General features: G+C 34.1%; 1 protein-coding gene across 19 annotated transcripts in view; it reads right to left on the reverse strand.

Annotated features, from left to right (window-relative positions):
* The window catches only part of R3HDM2 (R3H domain containing 2), a 130,185-nt gene that overhangs the window by 56,308 nt on the left and 47,834 nt on the right, over window positions 1-26,043 (reverse strand). The window lies entirely within an intron of this gene.

Consider the following 26,043-nt stretch of genomic DNA (forward strand, 5'->3'; position numbering starts at 1 on the left):
ATCTGTAACTCAGAGATAATTCTTTTAATAACAGTAATGTTTTGAGATATTTTTCTAAATTTTGTTTCTATATTTGTATGAAATTGTTATCCATATTAGATATGTTTCCATGTCCAATAATTTTTATGTAATTTACATTATGTAGAATATTTTTACACTATGCTTTTTACTACTACTAAACTGTGACCATTTTCCCATTATTATTTTTAACAGTCATTTTAAGAGCTATCTAATATACATGTACCATAAGTATTTCCCTGTTATCGACTATTTAATAAAATAATGCTGTGATGAGTATCTTTGTATTTAAATCTTCATTTACATTTCTCATCACCTCCCTAGGATAAATACATTCTATAGTTTTGGAGATAAAAAAATTCCCCCTTAGCTCACTCCAGTTAATAGAAACAAGGACAGTCACACTATCTAATTATAGTGTTTCTCATCTGGTTCACTTAGCACCTCCCATGACAGTGTCTGGACTTGAAGGACATTCACCCAGTAAGCGCTCCTCACTTTTTTTCTTCAACTCATGCCCCTTTTTAATAATATTAACTCTCCTTCCCCATAGATTTCACCAGAGAAGATATGTACCCTGTACTCCTTAAGATTCACTGGCCTAAGATACTTCATAGGGAGGAAAGGATAAAACGCTACACAGGTTGGTATTCTCTTTGCCACTAATGTTGCACACCTTACTAGCTCTTGTCAGGACACCTTGAAGCCATCCAAAAGGTGAGTCCTCAAAACACACAGAAGAAAAAAAAAAAAACAAAACACACAGAAGAGTAATACTCTAAGTCTTTAAAAAATTAAAGAAGGTAAAAGAACGAAATTAAAAGAAGGTAAAAGGGCATGGAGATATTCCATATTTTAGTATTTGTTTGTGTTTTGACATTTAGTCTATTTAAGATTCCAAATGTTTAAAAGCTAGAATTTAAGGACTTTTAAAACATAGTACTTCATATAAATCTTAGTCTCACAAATACACGGAGGAAGAACACCACACCAATTCACACAGAGAAAAGCAGAAGAGAAAAAGTTTCAAAGGTAGACAATATGGGTAAGTATGTCCTAAGATTTTAAAGTAGCTCAGAATCAATAGTAGAAAATAAAAAATATTAAAAAAAACAAAACAAAACAAAACAATCAACCATCATCTACAGAAGTCAAAAGATCAATAGTGGCCAAAGAAAGAAATGAAGAGCTGTTAATCTGAGGGAATTTGTTCGCAATTTGGCTTATAAGCATCGAATTAGGAAAAAAAACACCAAAAGAACCAATTGTGTCAATTTTAATCTTAAACATTTAGATTATACTTATATTTATTTTTAAAAGTCAATATCCTACGTGGCTTGAAAATCTCTCCTGACTTCCTCAAAAATTATGGTGACCTGAAGATATAAATGGTATATCCCTGTTTAATTTCTAAATATTAACGATAATGGCTAATGATAAGTAAGCCTTTAAGATGACCAGGAACTATGTTAAAGGCTTTACATGTATTAACTCTTTTAATCCTTAAAACAACTGTAGGAGATGGATACTATTATTACCTTCATTTCATACGTTCAACGTATGAAGAAATGGAAAGGTTAAGTAATTTGTCCAAGGTCACAGAACCAGCAATTGGCATAGGTGGGATTTGAACTCAGGCAGCCTAAATCAGAGTCCAAGCATTTAGCCACTATGTTTTTCCAAAAAACAAGCTCCTAACAGGCTTTATAGCAGTGGGTGTAGGTGGGTTATAAGAGGAGAACATGGGAGGGAAGTACATACAGTAACTTTCAAGCACAGAAATAGTCATTGTCAATTTCACCAAAAAGTTCTTCCAACATATTTCACATTTTTAAATATCCCAAACAGGGTGATGTTAAACACTTTTTGCAAAAGCAGTTCTTGATCTTTTCCTCCTCCTTTAATTAAAAAAAGTGTAAAAAAGGAAGGATAAAAAGAAACAAATCTTCTCCATCAGTTTTTTCCCAAAACCTTTCAAAACCTTGGTTAGAAAACAAAGATTAAAAAAGAACGTACTTTCAGTTGAAATAAAAAGACTTCTAAATACTATTTCCATTGCTAATGACTGAAACATTTAAGAAAGACTTTAGGTCTAACCCATTCACTCCCAAATGGAAGAAAAACCAAGTTAACAAAAACCTTCATCTTTTAATTTCACAGCCGCTTTCTTCCCCCTCAAAGGCTATTCTTGTCCTCATTGCAGACAAGGGAACCGCTCCCAGTGACGTCAGAGCAGTCTCCCAGCAACGATTAATGAGGGTTGTCCACCACAGGGGTTTCCTGAAAAGCTAGCAAGAAATTATCTACATATTTGCTGCAATACTAAGATGCATGGATGCAGTGGAATTCCTCTTAACCCTTACAGCTCCAGTCTCGGGCAAGTTTGTAATAGGTTAATTCTTCTGGAATGCTCTTGGTTTACCCTAGGATTGTCTTCCTTTCCTGCTTCCCCCACTTCTCTCTAAATAAAATTAGAATTTTGTTAGTTTGAAATATTTATGGCTGTAATAAATATTAATATAATTGAATCATCATAAAAATAGGACTGCATAATGTAAGCTGAAAAGCAGACATTACTTTTTTTACTTCACATATATAACAGAATAAATGAAAGCATAGAACAGAAAAGAGTATCAGGATAAAAAATAAACCAGCAAATTCTTAAAGATAATTTTCCACATATGCTATCCAAATACATCCATAGATAAGCAAACCTTCAATTTTCCTAGGCTCTACTCTATTGAATTTTTCACACTGACCTTTGCAGGCAGCCCTCCACAGATCAGTGGTATTAAAATGGAGTTGCATAAAAAGGACCTGGAAACCCAAGCACTTAATCCAAAAAGATAAGTTAGGTTCACATCTAGGAGTATATCTAACCGTTTCCTCCTAAATCTTTGCTTTAGCTCCATACATTCAAAATGAGAGTTTTACTCTTAACTCCAGTGGCAAGGAATTTTATGTAACCACCTATTTTTGAGGTCTGAGAAAACAGCGAACAAACTGCATGCTCAGGACCAGTGCAAATAAGGTAGAAAAATTCCAAATTCTGTAACTCAAGCTAGAATTATTCATGGATGATAAGTTCCAGAAACCTGCTTATGAGACATTTCCGTTCCATATTTAGAAAAAGCAATTAGGTAAAATTCATTAGCAGTAAGACACATAGGGTTAATTCAGGCACTCTGCTTCAGCAATTCTAACTTTGGCCCCATTCTAAAACAAAACCAACAAACACGACAGCATCCTTATCATTAACAACACCCCACTTTGGCTGCAGCTCTGTTTAGTGCACCCACTTATCATCAAGGCAAAGATGGAAGAACGCACCGCTTCTGATGGATTTTTCTTCTTCTTTCAATTTGTCCCCTCCCTTTCAGAAGAAAAAGACTGCAAACAAAATCACTACGTCACAGGAGGCAGAGGGAATCCCATCTCTGCACTCTTTAGAAACCAAAGCCAGCAAACAAAAACAAGCCAATTATAAGAAATAAACAAGTAATCCAAAATAAGAAGCAGTAAACCCACAGGAAAATTCTTATGACAGCCTCAACACATCAAAAGGCATGTTTCGATAAAAAGGCTGAACAAATTCCTCCTCAGACGTTCAGAATCAAAAAAGCTTCCTCGACACAGCAAAAGCAACATATTTCATCTTATCACATTTAAAGACTAAGGGACAGTTACATAAAGACATGAGAGAGACATATTCACCAGCTGGGTGTAGATAGCTATGGAATGACACAGTGAAGGATATTTATAGGGGATTCCCTGCTTCCTGCAATGTGCGTCAACAGCATCACCAAAGAGAACAGAAATCACCACTGTTCTCAGAAGCTCAATCTGAATGAAGCATCACTTGAAATAGCCATGAAAGAGGCAGAATCTGAATATATAGTAAAAGTTCCAGCAAACCTAATTTAAAAATTATTTTAAAAATAAAAAATATCATACAAAAATGCCCACAAAACCCTCACAAAACTTAATACATGAAAATTCTCTAATTTCCCTAGTGTGCTAAATTGGCCAAGATACAAAAAGATAATCTATTTTTCTAGCTGCTTCCCTCCCCAGTCGGTGGAGTTCAAGGACTTTATATAAAGAAAGAAAATGTTCTAAAACTCACCCAGATGGATCTGCACTTAAACCAACAGCAAGCTCACATTATTAATGGAGACCTCATTGTAAGAATCTGTTCTGCCGGAATTTTGCCGGAAGAAATTCCTTCTGGGAAACCTGTGCCTCTTCCTCCCCGCCCACAGTCCCCTCCAGCCCCCTTCACCCTTGAATGAAACGCTACTGATCCTGGAGGCTGCGTCTCCAGCAAGCTAACTGCTCTGACAAGCAATGCTGAAGCAGACCATGGCCCAGCTGTTCAGAGGGATGTCACCTAGAGCTCTGCCAACAGTCACACTCGCGTGTGCGCGCACACTCACACACACACGCACACACACACACTGCAAGAACACCCCCCACCTCCTCTCCCATTCAAGCACTTCAGTGACATGCCTGCCTCCACACTGCTCTGAGGATAGCTTTTAAAGACACAGCAGCAGCTCTTTTCTGCTGCATAAGTTGAGATGCCAAAATAGAGTCTTATTAAAGAATAATGAGTTGGGCATGTGTATTTAATTAAAAGTTCACTTTTAAATTTACTTTGCCTTTTTCTCACCTGCAAAATAACTGAGACCAGAGAAATGGTCTTTGCCTAAAAGCTGCTGGGCTTTTAGGCAACTTTAGAAACTAAGACCAAACCTAGTTACAGATAATTTTCTTTCTAGTGAGCTTTATTTAGTAAAATCATTTTTCATTTTGGGGAAGAAGTAGGCAACATAGGATACTTGTAGCTACGTGTTCCTCCTCCCATTATCTGTTCCCAAAAGGACGGGAAAAAGACTTTGGCTATAAAATGGGGGAATAATAAAACTGCAAAGGTACTTTACTGATAGAACTGATGGAAAAGGATAGGAACACAGTATAAGGATCGAGATGACAATAAACAGATTAAAATAAAGTGATAGAAAGGATACCAGCAAAGAAGAGTAAACAGTTCTTAAAAGGATGTGTGGCTCTGGGACATAAGACTCAAATGACCTTAGGCCCTAATTTTTAAGAGCCTAAAGAAAGGTAGTAATAATCTCTATTGTTACAGCAAGAAACGGACATTATAGGTGGTACAAGGTCTGTAATAGCACAAAATAACATATGGTAGCAGGGTCCAGGAAAACAATAAGACCTGTCACAAAGACAACTAGTCGAATGACTAGTTGTCATTAAAGCATGTGTCTGTTGTATGCTTGTGTTCTTACTATGGGCCAGACACTATGATCTATTCTAGGCATATACATATTCATGAAGGGTTATGTAGAAGAAGAAAAAAGAAAGGATTCTGGCTTTTACTCTGAATGAGATGAGAAGCCATTAGAAGGTGAGAAGGCTTATTTATTTAAAGGGCCAAATACACCACTGAAAGGAATCTGCCTTTTACACTTAGCAAGATGAGAGGCCACGGGGAGTTTTTAAGCAGAGAAATGGCATTTTTTTAACCGGTATTTCTTGCTTGCCTCCGAATTTTGGAGAAATATTTAACATACAGAAAATATGCAAAAATTGTCACCTAGTTCATATACAGATTTAGCACGTGTGTATGTACGTGTGTATAATTGTTTTCAGAACTATTTGAGATGTCCTCATAATGACCTTCACACCTGAAATAATTCAGTATGTATCTCCTAACAATAAGGTCACTTTGACTATGAGAATAACCACTGGGCAAGTCCTACATGAATTAATGGGCAGTAAACATGCGAAGCAGATCTAAATAGTACTGCGAAAGTTTAGAAAACTGAAATGACTTCGGAATTACCATCGGCTGAAGGCTGGACAGAACTTGCAAGCTGAACCCACCCAGGTAATAGTCTGTTAAAATAAAATATTCACCGTAGCATTTAAACAAGCCCCAGACCCTTGTAATATATTCAAAATTTCCAGAATACAATCCAAAATTACTTGGCATACAAAGAACCAAGATAATCTCAATTTACATAGGAAAAGATGAACAGATACAACATTGAGATGATACAGATGTAGGAATTATCTTGACAGGTATTAAAGTAACTATTATAAAAATGTTCCAATAAATTAGGAAAAACACTTCTGAAACTAATGGAAAGATAGAATATCTCAGAAAAGAAATAGAGGGTATAAAAAAAAACCAGATGGAAATTTTAGAACTGAAAAATATAACAGCCAAAATATAAACATTTACTTGGTGGTTTCAATAGCAGAATAGAAATGACAGAAGAATGAGTGAATTTGAAGACATATTAAATTTGAACTGAAGACAGATAATTTTGAAGACAGATCAAATTTCAACAGAAATATAAAATATGAATCAGTATCAAATATGAACAATAAAGAGAAAAAAGATTATTGGGGGGCCAATAAAAAACCAATCATCAAGAACCCACAGGACAATACCAAAAACTCTAATATTTGGGCCATCAGTGTCCCAAGAGGGGAGAAAGAATGTGGTGAAATATTTGAAGAAATAATGGCTAAAAACTTCATGAATTTGGCAAAAGGCATAAACCTATAGCATCAAGCAGCTCAGCAACCCCCAAAGAGGATAAACACAACAAAATCTATTCCTGAATTCATCATAATCTAACAGCTAAAAACTAAAGACAAATAAAAATTTTTAAAGCAACCAGAGAAAAATGATGCATTACTAATTAAGGGAACACTGATTTGAATGACTTCATATTTCTCATCAGAAACTATGAAGACTAGAAGGACATAGAGTATTTTTAAAGTGCTAAAAAGAAAGAACTATAAACAGAGAAGTCTATATCCAGAGAAAATATCCTTCAGGAATGAAGATGACATTAAGCCATTCTTGGATAATGGAAAACTAAGAGAATTCATTGCCAGCAGACCTCCTCTAAAAGAATGGCCAAAGAAAGTTCAAAAATATGGGAAATAATACAACTAAACTTGGAATACTAGGAATGAAGGAAGAAAAATACAAATGCTAAATATCTGGTTACATGTAATAGACAATTCTTCCCAAGTGAGTTCTTTAAAATAGATTTGAAAGAAAAAATTGTAAGATTATATCATGGAGTTTTCAATGTATGTAGATAAATGTAATAGATAAGACAAATACAACATTAAGGGGGATAGGAAAGGAACCTATGTGGTGGTAATATTTTAACATTCCCCCTAGAATGGCAAAATCTTAATTCTAAGTAGACCATTAAAAGTTAGATATATATACATATATATGTGTATATATATATACACACACACATATGTACGTGTGTGCGTGCATGAAAAGAGAGATGAAGTTCCCTAGAGCAACTAATAAAAAACTATATAAAAAGATAAAGCCAAAACCTAACAAATAAATTTAAATAATTACAATACTACAAAATGTTCAAATGACTCAAAGGCAGGGAAAGGGAATCATGGAATCATCAGAGGATTAAAAAATAGGAAGAACAAAGAAAAAACATATAAGATGGTAGTCTTGATCTAAACATATCAATAATTACATTAAATGTAAACGGTCAAAAATAACAATTAAAAGACAGAGACTGTCCAAATAAATTAGAAACTCATTTCAAATATAATGATGTAAGCAGGTTAAAAGCAAACAGAATAAACTATTCTGTATACTACTTTAATAGTGGATACATGATATACATTTGTTAAAACCCACGGAATTGTACAACACAAAGAGTGAAACCTAACATAAATTATGGACTTTAGTTAATAATAACATAGCAATACTGATTCATCAATTTGCATCATACTAATGCAAAATGTACCACACTAATGCAAAATGTTTACAATATGTGTATTAGGGGAGAGTGGGATATGGGAACTCTGTAATTTCTGCTCCATTTTTCTGTAAACCTAACACTGTTCTGAAAAATAAAGTCTATTTTTAAAAGATACATTATACAAACGCTAACCAAAAAAAAGCTGCAATGGTTATATTAATATTAGACAAAGTAGACTTCAGAGCAAAGGAATTACCAGAGATAAAGAAGAACATTACATAATGGTAAAAGGGACAATTCATCAAGAAGACAACAATTCTAAATGTCTATACACCCAATAACAGAGTTTCAAAATACACAAAGCAATAACTGAGAACCGAAAGGAAAAACAGACAAACACTCAATTACAGTTGGATATTTCAACATCCTTCTTTCAGGAACAGATAGACCCATTAGACCAAAAATGAGCAAGAATGTAGAACTGAACAATATCATCAAACAACAGAATCTAATTGACATTTATAGAACAATCCAACTACAAACAGAATACATATTCTTTTTAAGTGTTCCTGGTACATTCACCAAGATAGCCACATATATGGAGTCATAAAACAACCCTCACAAATTTGTAACAACTGAAATCATACAAAGTATGTCCTGTGACCATAATGGAATTAAACTAGAAATCAGTAACAAAAATGTAACATAAAAATCTCCAAACACTTGGAAACTAAACAATATACTTCTAAAAATTTCACTGGTCAAAGAGGTCATCTCAAGGGTAATTGGAAAACATTTTGAACTGAATAAAGAAGGGGAAATATTTATGTAGCACTAAATGCTTATATTAGAAAAGTAGTGTCAGGTACTAAATATCTGTGTCCCTCCAAAATTCATATGTTGAAGTTCTAACCCAGTATGTCTTTATTTGGAATGGGGCCTCTACGGAAATAATTAAAGTTAAATAAGGTCATACAGATGGAGCCCTGATCCGACAGGATTAGTTCCCTTATAAGAGACACCGAAGAGTTTGCTCTTTCTCTCTCCCCCAGCATGCACAAGAGGTGATGTGAACACACAGTCAGAGGGCAGCTGCCTACAATGCAAAAGAAGAGGCCTCAGAATGCATTGCTGGCATCTTGATCTCGGACTTCCCAGCCTCCAGAAGTCAGAAATAATTTTGTGTTGTTTAAGCCACCCAGTCTGTGTTATTTTGTTATGATAGCCCAAGCTGACTAATATAAGCAGAAAGGTCTCTTATAACCTAACTTTCTACCTTGAGAAACTAATAAAAGAACAAAATAAACTCAAACTAATCAGAATGAAGATAATAATAAAAAACAGAAATCAATGAAATTGAAAACAGAAAAAAAAAATCAATGAAACCAAAAGCCAGTTCTTTAAAAAGATCAATAAAATTGACAAATCTTTAGCAAGACTGACAAAGAAGAGAGAAAACACACATAACAACACAAATGAAAAGCAAAATCACTACAGATCCTGCAGACATTAAAAAGACAATACAGGTGTATTACACACAATTTTAAACACATAAATTCAACTACTTAGTTGAAAGAGTCCACCTTCCTTAAAAAACACAAATGTTCAAATCACCCTAGCTGAATTAGATAACTTGAATAATCCTATAAGGTAACTATTAAATAAATCTACAGGCCCAGATATTTTCTCTGGTAAATTTTAGCACACATTTACAAAAGAAATAGTACCAATTCTATATAATCTCTTCAGAAAACAGAAGGAAACACTTCCCAACTAATTTTATGAGGCCAACATTACCCTGATACCCAAACCAGGCAAAGAGATTACAAGAAAACTATAGACCAATATCCTCACAAAGTTGTGAATCTCAACAACAAATCCACTGATATATAAATCCACTGATATATAAAAATCAAATCAAATCAAATCCACTGATATATAAAAAAGATAATGCATGACAACCAAGTGGATTACGTCCTGAGAATGCAAAGCTGGTTCAGTTTTTCAAAAGTAATCAATGTAATCCACCATATTGAGAAGAAAAAACCACATGATCATTACAACTGTTGCAGAAAAAGCATTTAACAAAATTCAACATTCACTCATAATAAAAACTCTCAATAAACTAGGAACAGAAAAAAATTCCCTTAGTCTGATAAAGGACAACTATAACAAACCTACAGACTGATGCCTTCCCCCCCAAGATAAAAAACAAGGCCAGGTTGTCCATTGTCATCATTACGATTCAACATCATAGTGAAAGTCCCAGTCAGTACAAAAAGCCAAGAAAAAGAAATAAAAGGCATTGTCAAGGAAGAAATAAAAACTGATTATCTTCACAAACAATATAATCGTGTACATACAAAATACCAAGGAACATACATACATACTACACACACAAAACCCCCTAGAACTAGTAAATATGTTTCGCAAGATCATAGGACATAAAGTCAACACTGCCGAATCAATCAAATTTCCATATACTAGCAATGAATAACTTAAAAACAATTTTTTTTTTTTTTTTTTTTTAGGTTTTATTGGGGAAGGGGAACAGGACTTTACTGGGGAACAGTGTGTACTTCCAGGCCTTTTCTTTTTTCCCAAGTCAAGCTGTTGTCCTTTCAATCTTAGCTGTGGAGGGCGCAGCTCAGCTCCAGGTCCAGTTGCCGTTGCTAGTTGCATGGGGCGCAGCCCACCATCCCTTGCGGGACTTGAGTTGAACTGGCAACCTTGTGGTTGAGAGGACGCGCTCCAACCAACTGAGCCATCCGGGAGCTCAGCGGCAGCTCAGCTCAAGGTGCCATGGTTCAATCTTAGTTGCAGGGGGCGCTGCCCACCATCCCTTGCGGGACTCGAAGAATTGAACTGGCAACCTTCTGGTTGAGAGCCAACTGGCCCATGTAGGAATCGAACCGGCAGCCTTCGGAGTTAGGAGCTCTAACTGCCTGAGCCACTGGGCCCGCCCCAAAACCAAAAATTAAATAATACCATTTATAATTGCTGCCTCAAAATGAAATACCTGGTACATACTTAACAAAATATGTACAGAAACTGTATACAGAAAACTATAAGACACTGAAGAAAGAAACCAAAGACCTAAATAGATGGAGAGACATACCGTTTTCCTGGACTGGAAGACTCAACATATTAGTAAAGATGTCAGTTCTTCCTCATTTGATCTACAGATTTAGTACAATTCCATTCAAACTCCCAGTAGGGTTTTTTTTTTTTTTTTTTTTTTTGTAGATAGACAAAATAATTCTAATATTTATATGGAAAGGCAAAGAAGTAAAATAACCAAAACAATTTTGAAGGCTAAAGTTGTAGGATTCATAGTACCCCATTTTAAGACTTACTATAAAGTTACAGTACTCAAGACAGTATAGAATTGGTGAAGGACACAGATCAACAGAACAGAAAAAGAGAGTCTAGAAACAAACTCATATAAATACATCAGCTGATTTTTTACAAAAGTGAAAAGCAATTTAATGAAGAATGGACAGTCTTTTTAGCAAATGGTATAGAAATCACTGGACATCCAAAGGGAAAAATAAATTAATATCAACAGAAAAATTAACTCAAAATGGATTGCTGATCTAATGTAAAACTATAAAATGTTTAGAAGAAAATACAGGAGTAAATCTTTGTGACCCAGGATTAGGCAAAGAGTTCTTAAGATACCAAAAGCACAATCTACAAAAGAAAAAAAATTGACAAGTTGGGCTTTATCAAAATTAAAAACTTGTTTTGCAAGACACTGCTAAGATAAAGACAAACTAGTAGATGGAAAAAATATATGCAAATTATGTACTCAACAAATGACTTGTATCCAGAATATATAAATAACTCTCAAAATTCAATGATAAAAAAACCCCAGAACAACTCAATGATAAAAAATAACCCAATAAAAAATGGGCAAAGGACTTAAATATAAAATACTGATAATCATAGTGAAGATATGGAGCAATTGGACCTCTCATACATTGGTATAGCCACTCTTGAATATGTTTGGTAGTTTCTTATAAAGTTAAAATACACTTATCAGATGACCCAGCAATCCCACCACTCCTAGTTATTTACTCTAGAGAAATGAAAACTTACTTTCATATAAAACCTGTACAAAAATGTTTAGAGCTGCTCTATTCATAATTGCAAAAAAATAAAAAAAGGAAACCACCTAAATATTCTTTTAACTTTTATGATTTTTATATATTAGTTTCAGGTTTACAAAACAACATCATGATTAGACATTTACACCCCTCACAAAGTGATAACCCCAGCCCCAAAGTCCATTAGTGGCCAGGCATCTACACAGTCTATAAAGTGATCCCCTTGGTAAGTCCATGCCCATCTGGCACCCTACATACTCTTTACATTACTGATTACATTCCCCATACAGTATTTCTCATCCCTGTGACTAATTTGTGACTACCAATTTGTACTTTCTAATCCCTTCATCTTCTCCCCTATCCCGCAACCCCCCTCCCATCTAGCATCCATCAGTTTTCTCTATGTATCTTTTAGTCTATTTCTGTTCTGTTTGCTCGTTTATTCTGTTCTTTAGATTCCAAATATAAGTAAGATTATATGGTAGGTATTTGTCTTTCTCAGTCTGACTTATTTCACTTAGCATAGTACCCTCTAGGTCCATCCATGTTGTTGCACGTGGTAAGATTTCATTCTTTTTTATAGCAGAGTAATGCTCCATTGTATAAATGTGCCACAATTTCTTTATCCAGGTGTCTATTGATGAGCATTTCGGTTGCTTCCACATCTTGGCTATTGTGAATAGCGCTGCAATCAACATAGGGGTGCATATATCTTTTCACATTAGTGTTTTGGATTTCTTTGGATAAATACCCAGGAGTGGAATTGCTGGGTCATAAGGTAGTTCTATTTTTAATTTTTTGAGGAACCTCCATACTGTTTTCCATAGTGGCTGCACCAATTTGCAATCCCACCAACAGTGCACGAGGGTTCCCTTTCCTCTACATCCTCGCCAACACTTGTTTGTTGATTTAAATATTCTACAGTGAGTCAATGGATAAACAGTGGTACATTCATACAATGAAAGTCTACAGAATGAACTGATGTATGCAACAAATTGGATGAATCTCAAAGACATTATGTTGAGTGAAAGCCTGTATCAAAACCTTACCTACTGTGTGATTCTATTTACATGACATTCTGGAAAAGTCAAAATTATAGGGATAGTAAACAGATCAGTTCTTGCCAGGATCTGTGGTGAAGGAAAGGGACCAACTATAAAGGGCAAAAGGGAACCATTTAAAGTAACAGAAATGTTCTGTATCTGTATTGTGGTGGTAGTTATTAGACTGTATATGTTTGTCAAAATTTATAGAACTGTTCACTTAAAAAGGGCAAATATTACTCTTATGTAAATTATACCTCATATGACTTTTAAAAATAAGAAAAATAATAATGAGGGTAAGTAATGGCTGTAGGTACAGATTAAACAAGAACAGTAGAATATTGGGGTGGCTGGATGGCTCAGTTGGTTAGAGCGCTGGCTCTGAACAGCAGGTGTGTGGGTTCGATTCCCACATGGGCCAGTGAGCTACGCCCTCCACAACCAGATTGAAGACAACAAGCTGCCGCTGAGCTTCCAGAGGGGCCGCCGGATGGCTCAGTCGGTTAGAGCACAGGCTCTCAACAATCAAGGTTGTTGGGTCAATTCGCGCATGGCATGGTGGGCTGCGCCGCCTGCAACTAAAGACTGAAAAAGGCAACTGGACTTGGAGCTGAGCTGCACCCTCCACAACTAGATCGAAGGAAAATGACTTGGAGTTTATGGGCCCTAGAGAAATACACTGTTCCCCAATATCCCCCGATAAAACTTATTTTTTAAAAAAATAGTAGAATGTTGATTATTGAAGTATACATTGGGGGGTGTTAATGTAATATTTACTTTGTAGTTTTGAAATTTTTCATTAAAAAAAAAAAAAGGTCAGGAGAATCAGCAAAGGAGACTAAGAAGGAATGGCCAGTGAGAAAGGAAAGTGTGATGTTTTGGAAGCCAAGTGAGAAAGCATTTCAAGGAAAGGGCGATAAACAATGTCAAATGTTTAGGTCAAATGAGATGAGAACTTACAACTGATACTGGATTTTGGAATACAGTCATAGTGGTGGTGAAAGCCTAAGTGGAGTAAGTTCAGGAGAGAAAGGAGGAGAGAAATTGGTGATAGCAAGAACAAACAACTCTTTCAAATAATTTTGTTGTGAAGAGAAATGAGGTGGTAGCTGGAGCAGGGAGAGGATCACAAGAGGTTTTCGTAAGATGGGACAGACTGGATGATGGGACAGACTGCGATATATTTGAATGCTAATGCTCCTCCACAAAGTTAAGCTCTTAAAGGATCATTAGCTAAATCCATATGGAGTATGTTAAGACCTCCAGATCATATTAAATGATAAAAGCAAGTTGCATTTGCCAAAATCTTTTTGAGTATTTTCTACAGTAAAAGCACTATTCTAAGTATTTTAAATGTTTTTCATTAAAATCTCATTTTTCAATAATCAAAAATACATAAAACTTTTGTATAGAATATTCACAAGCATTATTTATAAGAGAAAAACCTAGAAATAAGTTAAATAGCCAACAATAGGAATCATAATAAATAACAAACTCAAATGAATGAATATTATAAAGTCATTCTCATGATGTATTCATAATTTTTTTAACAAGGGCAATATATATGATAGTCCAGAAAAAAATCTTATGTAAAACTACACATACATTATGGTATTAACCGTAAATAAATATCTATGAAAAGATAACGGATTACAAACATATAACAAGTACCTGTCTCTTAGGAGTGAGATTACAGAGGATATTTATTTTCTCCTTTATATATAGTTTTACTCACTGCATTTTATAAAATGTTTTTAATAACCATGCATGGATTCTATAATCAGATTATTTTAAAAATACTCATTCTTGTACTGACCTACATGAGCTAATAGATGACCCTTATGAGGAAAATAGGTAATTGGGAATTTTTAGGACCCCCCATGCTTAGTATAAATGTGAGCTTTACAACAAAACAAAATCTTCAAAATTGGACTTAGGGTTAACTAAGAATCTTAGCTATTTACTGGGTCACAGAAATAGGATGTGTTTAGATCCTCATAACTGTGAGCAAAGCAAGTCAGTAAGTTTGACGTGGGCAGTATGGGCAAAATGGGCAGTACCATAATTCTAGTATAAGTCCTCTAGTTCTTCTAGATCGCATCACACACACAAAAAAATTCAACCACAGCATCCCCAAATAAACACTAAGGGACTCCCTGGTTCCCAGTTTGTTCAACTAAAAAGAAGTTTAAATGTACGGACCTTGTTAGGATCCATATTCACACAATTATAAGAAGATATCTTGGAGACAGTTGAAGAAAACAAAACACGAACTGGGTATTGAATGACATTAAGTATTATTGTTAATTTTGTGAAATATAAAATGGCATGGTGGTTAGTTTTAAAAAGTCCTTATTAGTTATAAATGCATCCTGAATTATTTACAGGTGAAATGACATGTGTGCATTTGTTTTAAAATATTCCAACTTCAATAACAGGAAAAGTGCTTGTATGTATCGACTGTGTTGAAACTGAGTACTGGATTCATGGTGGTTCGTTAGACTATTCCCTATTGTATTTATGTTTAAATCTTCCATAAGAAAAATTTTGGAAAGAAAGTTTACATGAGTGAGGAGAGTGAGGCTTTAGAAAAATTTTCAAGACTTTTCCTACATTTGGATGGCAAATAAAACTACATCAAATGTTCAAAGAACCAAAAAAAAAAAAAAAAAGAGAGAGAGATGTAGAACAGGGAGCCGCTGGTGATTCTGACAAGGAAAATATGCACATGTAATAAGACATACTCTGAATTAAGTCATAATTGAGACTAAAGAACAAGTGTTCATTAATATCAGGACTTAAAAGGAAGCAATAACTAAGGACCATGAATAGTAAGTATTGAGGGAATATGTGCTGTTTTTATAGCAAATACCAGATGGAGAACTCATAAAGAAAATGTTAGTAATTCATTTTAGCAAGACTCTCTACTTGTCACTGAGAAATTTTCCTCAAGGTAAAGCACAGAACTAAATGTGACTAATTTGTAGGCTTTCTACTCACTCATCATGTAACTGGCAAACTACTCTACCTCTTTGAACTTCACCTATAAAATGGGGATAATTGTACCTCCTTGCAAGATAATACAAAAATTAGAAATAAATTGCTCATATAGTACCTGGCACAAAGTATGCAACTTAGTAAGTTACACCTAGTATTATTACTGAGCTTAACAGGAAAGAACATGCATTAGAGTCAAGAATAATATAAAGCAACTCACCATCACTGTCTCTATTGAATACTGAATTAAATGAAAACAGTTAAGACACAAAAAATTATTAGACGAAAGCAGTTAAGACACAAAAAATTAAAAGGTATAAGAATTAGACAAAACTGTCCTAAATTTAGCAATGTGTGTAGAATCCAAGAAAATCTAAGGACTAACCATTTAGCATTAAAAAGAGCTCAGCTGAAATGAAGATCAAAGTACTAAAATTAACATGTATCTATATTCTAAGAACAGAAAAAGGGAACCCATCACAATTACAATCAATACTACCTAGGAACAAATCTAACAAAAGATCTTTAATGAAAAAGTTATAAAACGCTACTGAAGAAATAAAAAACCCATACAAAGGGAGTTATAGACCATACCTCTAGCTAACTACTCAAAGAAGCCAGTTCCTTCCATGTTAATATACAGATTCAATGCAATTCCAACAAAAAAGTCACTGTTGTTTGAATAAAATCAACAAGTAAGAGATCTGCCCTATGAGGTACAGACTTCTTATATAATAATTAAGACATGTGGAAATTGAGCAGACCAATGGAAAAATAGAGAGATCCTAGAATAGACAGACCAACCTATCAAAAAAACTTCAAGGCAAAATTAACATTCAGTAACAAATGGGTTGGGGCAAATAGTTATCCATATAGAAAAAAATTAGAGTCCTATTCACACCACACACAAACATAAATTCCAGGTGGACTAAAAACCTACATATGAAAAGCAAATTCTGAAAACTTCCAGAAGCAAATATACAAGAATCTTTATGACATCCGCATAAGGATCAGAATCAGAAGCAGCAAAAACCAGGAAAAAAAGATTGTAATATTTGATGACTTTAAAATTTTAAACTTCTGTATAATTAAAAAACATAAACAATTAAAAGCTATAGATTGAATAGTAACCACAAGATGGCCACAGGGTTTTGAAAATTAATCTGGGGAACATAATCAATAATGTTGTAAAGATTTTGTAGGGTATCCGATAGACATGTGTCCCATTTGGGTGACCATCTCAGGGAAGATGTAGATGCCTGATCACTGCACTGTACACCTGAAGCTGAACAATAATGAATGCCAACTATAATATTATATATGTATATGTATATATAGGTATGTATACATTTACAAGAGGCAGAGTACAGCATTGGGAGTGGAGATAGTGGAAATGGGATGGCCTGGTGCATTGTCAGAAAGATAGTGGATGGGGGTGGGGGGTCCACAGTGTGAGGGATATAAATGATAAACGTCTAAGAAAAAAAAACCCAAAAAAACCCTCATAGACACAGACAATAGTTTAGTGGTTACCAGAGGGTAAGGGGGGTGTGGGGTGGGAGATGAGGGTAAGGGGGATCAAATATATGGTGATGGAAGGAGAACTGACTCTGGTTGGTGAACACACAATGTAATTTGTAGATGATGTGATACAGAATTGTACACCTGAAATCTATGTAATTTTGTTAACAATTGTCACCCCAATAAATTTAAAAAAAAAAGCTATAGATTGAAAAAAAATTTTTGAAACATACATATATGACAATTAATTGGTACTCAGTGTATATACATATAAGCCAAATAGAAAAAGGCAAATAATAGAAAAGCTGGCAAAGACTCAAAAGTAGAAACCCAAAAGGCCAATAATAAAAGTAATGAAGCTTATCTTCTACTAGTAATGAGGTAAATGCAAATTAAGATGAAGAAACACCATGTCACATCCAAAAGACTGTAAACAATTTTTTAAATTAATAGCTTTTACAGTATTACATACTGGTATATCAATACCAGTTCATTTTTATTGTTGAGCAGTGCCCCACTGTATAATAAACCACAATTTATATACTTATCTTTTGAATAATATGAGTTGTTTACAATTTTTAACTTGTATAAATAGAGCTGGTATAAACACTGATATACAAGTCTTGATGTAGACATACGGATTCACTTCAAAGGCAGAATGGCTTTGTTGTTATATATGCATAATTTAAAAAGTCAAAAGTGGCTGTATAATACATTCCTATCATTAACATCTAAGAGTTCCAGTTGCTCCACATCCTCACCAACATTTGATTTGGTCACATTTTTAAAGGTCAGCCATGCTAATATGTGTGTAGTGGTATCTTATAGTTTTAACTTGTATTTCTCTATGACTAATGATGAACATGTTTTCATGTGTTTATTTGCCAATCCCGTATCTTCTTTAATGAAGTGTCTTATCCACTTTTAAATTAGGTTGCTTTATTGTTGAATAATGAGCTCTTCATATATCCTATATACAAGTTTTTCTTAAACTTATTTTCTGCTAGTCGATGGCTTGTCTTTTCATTTTCTCTACTGTATTTTTAAGAGAAATTTTATTTTGATAAAATCAAACTTACTGTTTTTCTTTTATACTGTTTTTTTTCCTAAATTAGTTTCAGGTATACAAAGCAACGTAATAGTTAGACATTTACACCCCTCACGAAGTGATAATCCCCCCAATCTACTACACCTCCGACATCGTATATAGCTGCTACACCATTGATTATATTTCTTATGCTATACTTTACATCCCATGACTACACACACTCGCACACATACACACACACACTGGGGGTGCCAAAAAACATAGAAGTGGACACTTTGGTCAATGTTGCTCACGCAGTAGTTTGCCGTAATCAGAAGTGTCTGAACGCTGATGGCAACCACTTTGAGAACCTCTTTGCAATTGCAGAAGTCAAACGTGATTTGTATTCATCTTTTATCAGTATATATTATTACAATTTTAATAGTTTTTTTCTTTCTTAAAATGTGTGTACATTTTTTTTGGCACCCTGTGCATATATTTAATTATAGTTGACATTCAATACTATTCTACTTCAGCCTCAGGTGTATGCCGTGATCAGGTAGCCACACAGTCCATGAAGTGATCCCTGATAAGTCCAGTACCCACCTGGCACCCTACATAATCTTTATAACATTATTGATTATGTTCCCCATACTGTATTTCACATCCCCATGATTGTATTGTGACTACTAATTTGTACTTTTCATGTTCAGCTAATGAAATCTTTGCTTAATCTATGATTACAATGATTTTCTCAGATGTTTCCTTCTAGAACTTAAATCATTTTAGCCTTACATATAAGTCTATGATCCATTTTAAGTTAATTTTTTGATGGTGTAATGTTAGAGGGTTTTTTTTGTTATTGTATTTTTAATGTGGTAAAGGATAGAATTTCCACCCCAAAATATGCACTTTGGTTTAAGGATTATTTTGAGCAGAAGGAAATTGAGAAGCAGATACAAGAAAAGCTGTCCTTCTACTTGCCAAAAAGCAGGACATAAATTTACAAAGGTGTCCTCCCCTCTTTATCAGGAAGGACAAAAGCTAATCATAAATAACCCTCATCACCCTGGAGATGGCACCAAAGGACACTACATCACAAACTTTACTAACTAGCCTTTATCATTAGTTTCACAACTATTTGCCTTCCCACAATTGGCCATCACTAGACTGAGGATTCTTTTCCTTTATATTATCACTTCTCTAAAAATTTATTGTTCCTTTGTTAAGATGCTAGCTATATAAACCTAAGTTCTAACCAAATTTTTAAGTTACTCATCCATGAGTTTCTCCTATGTGTATATGAGATACACATTAATAAACTTTTTTTTCTTGTTAATGTCTTTTGTTACACTGATCCAGCTGAGAACCTAGAAGAGTAGAAAAGATTTTCCCTCCTTTACAATGGTTATCCAATTTTTTAAGGACTACATATTAAAACTTTATCCTTTCCCCAATGAAATACCTTAGCAACGGTCAAAAATCAATTAACCATACACTTGTGGGTCTATTTCCGGACTTCCATTCTCTTTCACTGATCTATATTTATTGTTACACCAATACCACACCATCTTAATTACTAAATATAGTTTATAGTAAATTTTGAAATCAGGTTGTGTTAGGTCCCCCAACTTTGATCTTTGTTTTCAAATTTGTTTTGTCTACTCTAGACCTTTTGTGTTTCCAGATAAATATTAGAGTCAGTGAGTCAACTGACTGGGATTATATTGAATCTATAGATCTGGAAGAACTGAAATCTTAACAATTTTCAATCTTCACATCCATATGCAATGTTTTGTGGTTTTCAGGATACAGCTATTGCATGTGTCTTGTCAAATTTAGCCCTAAAAATTTCGTATTTTTATACTATTTGTAAATGGTAGATTTCATCAATTTCAATTCAGATTGCTCTTCTTGGTATATAAGCAAACAATTGACTTTTATATACTGACTTTTATCCTGCAACTTTCCAAAACTTAACTGTACTAGTTTTGTAGATTACTTATGGTTTCCTATATATATGATGCTACCTATATATATGATGCTCTGCAGTGGTAAAAGCTTTACTTTTTCCTTTTCAAGCATATGCTAGTTATTACTCCCCCTTAGCTTATTGCACTGGTGAGAATCCTCATTACTATGCTGAAAGGTAGTGGTAGAGCAAACATCCACGCCTTGTTTTTGTTCTCAGGGGCAAAGAATTCAGTATTTCATCATCAAATATAGTATTAACTATAAGTTTGCCAAAGATGCCTATATAAGACTGAAGAAGTTCTCTTTTAATTTGTTGGGTTTTTAACACAAATGCTTCTTTTAATTATGCTATTTTCTTTTTTAGTCTGCTAATACAGTGAATTACATTGCATTCTGAATGCTAAACCAACCTTGAATGCTGGGATAAACCCTACTTCATCATGATGTATACATTGTCCTTTTTATATACTGGCTTCAATTTACTAAAATTTTGTTAAGGATTTTTGTATCTGTGTTCATAACAGATATCCGTCTGTAGTTTTACGTCTTTGATTTTGGTATCAGGGTAAGGTTGGCTAATAAAATGGGTTGGTAAATGTTCCCTCCTCTTTAAGCTCTTCAAAAGTTTATAGAGAAGTGGTAAATAAGTTCTTCCTTAAATTGTAGGAGTACTTCAGCAGTGAAGTCGTCTTGGGCCTGGAGTTTCTCTTGTAGAAAAGTTTTAAACTTCATTCAATTTAGGTAATAGATATAAGCCTATTCAGGTTCTCTCTTCCTTTCTGATTGAACTTTAGCAGTCTGTATCTTTCAAGAAATTTGTCCACTTAATGTACATTGTCAAATTTACTGGCAGAGACTGGTTTGTGGTATTATCTTTATAAGGGCTGTAGAATCATCATCAGTAATGTCCCATCTTTCATTCCTTCTGATAAGGGTAATGTGTTCTCACTTCCTTTTCTAAGTTTGGCTAAAAGTTTATCAATTTTGTTTGTTTTAAAGAACCAGCTTTTGGTTTCATTGATAATCTCTATTGTTTTTCTGCTTTTTATTTCAATGCTTTTGGCTCTGATCTTTACAAATTCCTTTCCTCGGCTTACATGAGTTAGATATGCTTTTCTTTTTCTAATTTCTTAAGGTGGAAGCTTATGTCAATGATTTTATATCTATTTTTGAATATAATTATTTAATGTTATAAATTTCAAGTACTGCATTAATTGCATCCCACAAATTTTGCTTTGTCATATTCTCATTTTCATTCTTCTAAAAATATTTTCTAATTTCCCTTACTCTTCTTTGATCGATGTCTAATTCAGAGTATATTTAATTTCCAAATATTTGGGAATTTTCCAGATATTTTTCTGTTACTAATTTTTAATTTAATCCCTTTATGATGAAAGAACATGCTTTGTACATTTAAATCCTAAATTTATTGAAATTTCTTTTATGGTCCAGAATATGGTCTGTCTTGGTAAACATTCTATTAATACTAGAAAAGAACATGTATCATGCTGTTGTTGGATGAAGTGGTCTGTAAATGTCAAGTAGGTCAAGTTATTTACTGATGTTTTTTGTCTAATTTTTCTATCAATAATTGAAAGTAGTGTTGAAATTTCCAATTACACTGGATTCTCTATTTCTCCTTTCAGTTTTATTATGCTTCATGTACTTTGAAGTTATTAAATGCATAAACTTATGATTGTTAGTCCTCTTGAAGAACTGACCCTCTTTTCATCATGAAACATTGCTCTATATCCATAGTAATATTCCTTATTGTAAAAACTACCTTGTCTAATATTAATACAGTAACTCCTGCTTCCTTCTCATTAGTGTTTACATTAGTATGTCTTCTTCCATCCTTGTACTTTCAGTCTATTTTTGTCTTTAAATATATTTAAAGTGGGTTTCTTATAGATAGCACTTAACTAGGCGTTACTTTTAAATGCCATCAGATTATTTCCACCTATTAATTGTAATGTTTAAATCATTTGCATTTAATGTGATTACTGATATGGTTGGATTTAAGTCAACCACCTTGCTATTTGTTTTCTATTTGTCCACTCAGTTCATCTTCCTTTCTTTTTGGATGTCTTTTAGATTAATTACACATTTTTATGATTCAATTTTATCTCCTTTAGTGACTTATTAACTACACCTGTTTGCTTCCCTCCTCCGCTCCGCCATGTGGTTTCTTTAGGATTTAGGACATACATCTTTAACTTATTACAGTCTACCTTCAAGTAATATACAACTTCACATAGAACAACCTTAGAACAGTACACTTCTATTTCACCTCTCCCAACTTTTTGGACAATTACTGTCATTCATTTTATTTCTACACATTATAAATCCCACAACACAGTTTTATTATTTTTGTTTTAAACAGTCAATTATCTTTTAAATGGCTTTTTTGAAATAAAAGAAGTCTTTACTATTTTCTATATAGATTTCTGATTCTCTTCATTCTTTTACGTAGATCTAAATTTCCATCTGGTATAGTTTTCTCCTGCCTTTAATACTTCTTGTAATGGTAATTTGATGGTGATTAATTTTATCAGCTCTTATATATTTTTAAAGGCTTTTATTTCATCTTCGTTATTTTTATTGTGATAAAATTCATATCTCATACAATTTACCCATTTAAAGTGCATGGCTTTTAGTATATTCAGAGTTCTGCTTCCATTACTAAAAATCAATTTTAGAACATTTTCATCATCCCAGAAAGAAACCCTATTCCCATTAGCAATAACTCCCCATTTTCTCCAAATCCTCAGCCCTAAGCAAACATGAATGTATGCTCTGACCCTAGAGATCTGTCCATTCTGCACATTTTCCTCTTCACGTTTGAAAGATATTTTCAACACATATATAATTTTAGGTTTACAAGTTTTTTTTCATTTAGCACTTTAGTGCTACCATGCCAACACCTTCTGGCTTGCCTGAGCTCTAATGAAATTTCGCCATAATTCCTACCTTGTATATTAATTAATCTGCTAGGGCTACCACAAAAAAATACCAGGCTGGACAGCTTTAAAAAACAGAAATTTATTTTCTCATAGTTCTGGTGGCTAGAAGTCCAACATCAAGGTGTCACAGGTTTGGTTTCTCCTGAGGCCGCTCTCCTTAGCTTGCAGATGGCAACCCTTTCACTATGTCTTCATATGGTCTTTCCTCTGTGCACTCGTGCACTCTTTGTGTACCCAAAATTTCCTCTTCTTATTAAGGACACAGTCAGATTGGATTAGGGTCCACCCTAGCAGACTGATTTTAACTTAATTGCCTTTTTAAAGGCCCTTTCTTCAAATATAGTCACATTTTGAGGTACTGGGGGTTAGGGCTTCAACATTTGAATTTTGGGGGACACAATTCAGCCCCACAACACCTCTGTAGATAGTGTGTGTGTGTGTGTGTGTGTATGTTTTCTGTCTGCTATGAAGACTTTCACTTTTCACTAATTTTAAGCAACTTGGTTAACCTGTGTCTTAGTATAGCTCTCTTCATGATTTTTGTTTTGGGTTCTCATGGATTCAAGTAGCTCAAAGAATCCAAAATAGAAAAATCATGAAGAGCTACACTAAAGCATATCATAATCAAATTGCTTAAAATCAGTGATGAAGAGAAAATCTTAAATGAGCATTTTGGATCTGTGAGTTTCTAGTTTTTACTTAGAAAATATGTAGTTATTATTTCTTCAAATATTTTTCTGTCCCCACCCCCACATTCCTGAGACTCCAATTACACATATTCTTATGCTGCCTGATGTTGTCCCACTGCTCACTTACTCATTTATCACTGTATATTTCTTATCTTTTTCTTACGTTTTATTTTGGATGTTTCCATTGTTATGTCTTCAAATTCATTAATTTTTTTCTTCTGCAATGCCTACCTGCTGTTAATTTTGTCCACTATATATTTTTCATTTCAGACATAATTTTCATCTTTAAAAGTTTGATTTGGGTCATTTTTTAATCTTCCATGTATCTACTTAACACGCTTCATCTTTCACCTAGCTTTTGAACATATGGAATAGTTATAACTGTTACAATGTCTACTAATTCTATCATCTGTGTCATTTCTAGGCCTATTTTTAGTGACTAGTTGTTCTCATTATGAACTGTATTCTCTGCTTCCTTGTATACCTGATAATTTGTGACTGGATGCCAAACATTGTAAATTTTGCATTACTGGCTGGAGTTTTAAATTTTTTAATTTTAAGCTTTGTTTTAGGAATCAGTGACTTGGAAACAATTTGTTCCTTCTGAGTCTTGCTTTTATGCTTTGTTGAGCAAATCCAAGGCAAATCCTTTACACCACAGCTAATTTGACATCACTATTGAGGCAATACCCTTCTAAGGACTCAACTCAATGTCCCAGGTGTTAGAAGATATTTCTACTCTGACTAGTGGCAACACAACATATTTGTGGCCCTGTATTCCAGGAACTGTTCTGCCTAATGCTTTCTAGTGGTCTTTTTCTGGCCTTGGGTTAAGTTCCTCACTAATTATGAACCGATTAGCACTAAGCTAAAGAATCTAAGACACTAAAATCCAATAGAACTTTCTGTGAGGATGGAATTATGGCTACTGAGCATTTGAAAGGTGGTTAGTGCAACTGAGGAAGTGAACTATTCTTTTAATATCTGGACGTGGCTAGCAGCTACTGTACTGGGCAGTGCAGGTTTAGGGGAAACCTCTTGCTCTTTTGTGTAATGCTTTCCTCGCTCAAATATTCTGCCCACAAAATTCTAGCCTTTACTTCCCCAAACTTTTACCTCTGTCTCTTCAACCAGGGAGAGTGCCAGTTCTGTTTGGGTATCCCTTCCCATCCTGGGTAATTTAGGCTAGAAACATTCTTCAGGCTGAAAGGTGAGGTCACCATAGGATTCAACTTGTTTGTTTCACTTCTCTCAGGTATCACCATTCTGTGCTACCCCTTGTCCAATGTCTGAAACAGTTTTTAAAATATATTTTGTCCAACTATTTATTTGTTTAAGGCAGGAGCATAAATCAACTTATTGTTACTACACCATGACTAGAACTTAAGTTCCCTTCCATTGAGTTTTTAACTTTTAATTATTATATTTTTTATTTATAAAATATCTAGTTGCTTATTTTATAAACCAACCAGTGTTGCTTTATTCTCTTGTTTCTTATTCATGGTTTTTATTCACTCTTCTATTTCATTAAATATACTTGTTTTATATTCTATATCAAATAATTCCAATATGTGAAGTTTCTGAGTCTGGATCAGTTGTTTCTGCTGATACTTGTTCATAGTGACTTATTTATTTGTGACACTATTGTTATTAGCTCATTTATTGGCAATCTATCTTTGGGAATTCTTTGAAGCTAGGGCTGAGGTATGTTTCACCAGGGATGACCTGAGTTGGCTTCTCTCAGGTGCCTGGGAGCTCTATCAACTTAGATCTACTTTTTTATTAAATTCAATTTATACATATTTAACTTTTTGACCAGAAAATAAACTCACATGATTCAAATAATTTAAACTAGTTCCTTTTCCATTCCTCTTGGTTTGGCCTAAGGATTAAACTAGCACAATGTATAGTAAAG

This window comes from Rhinolophus ferrumequinum, chromosome 10 (assembly GCF_004115265.2).
Source record: "Rhinolophus ferrumequinum isolate MPI-CBG mRhiFer1 chromosome 10, mRhiFer1_v1.p, whole genome shotgun sequence".
In the NCBI taxonomy this organism is placed as follows: Eukaryota; Metazoa; Chordata; class Mammalia; order Chiroptera; family Rhinolophidae; genus Rhinolophus; species Rhinolophus ferrumequinum.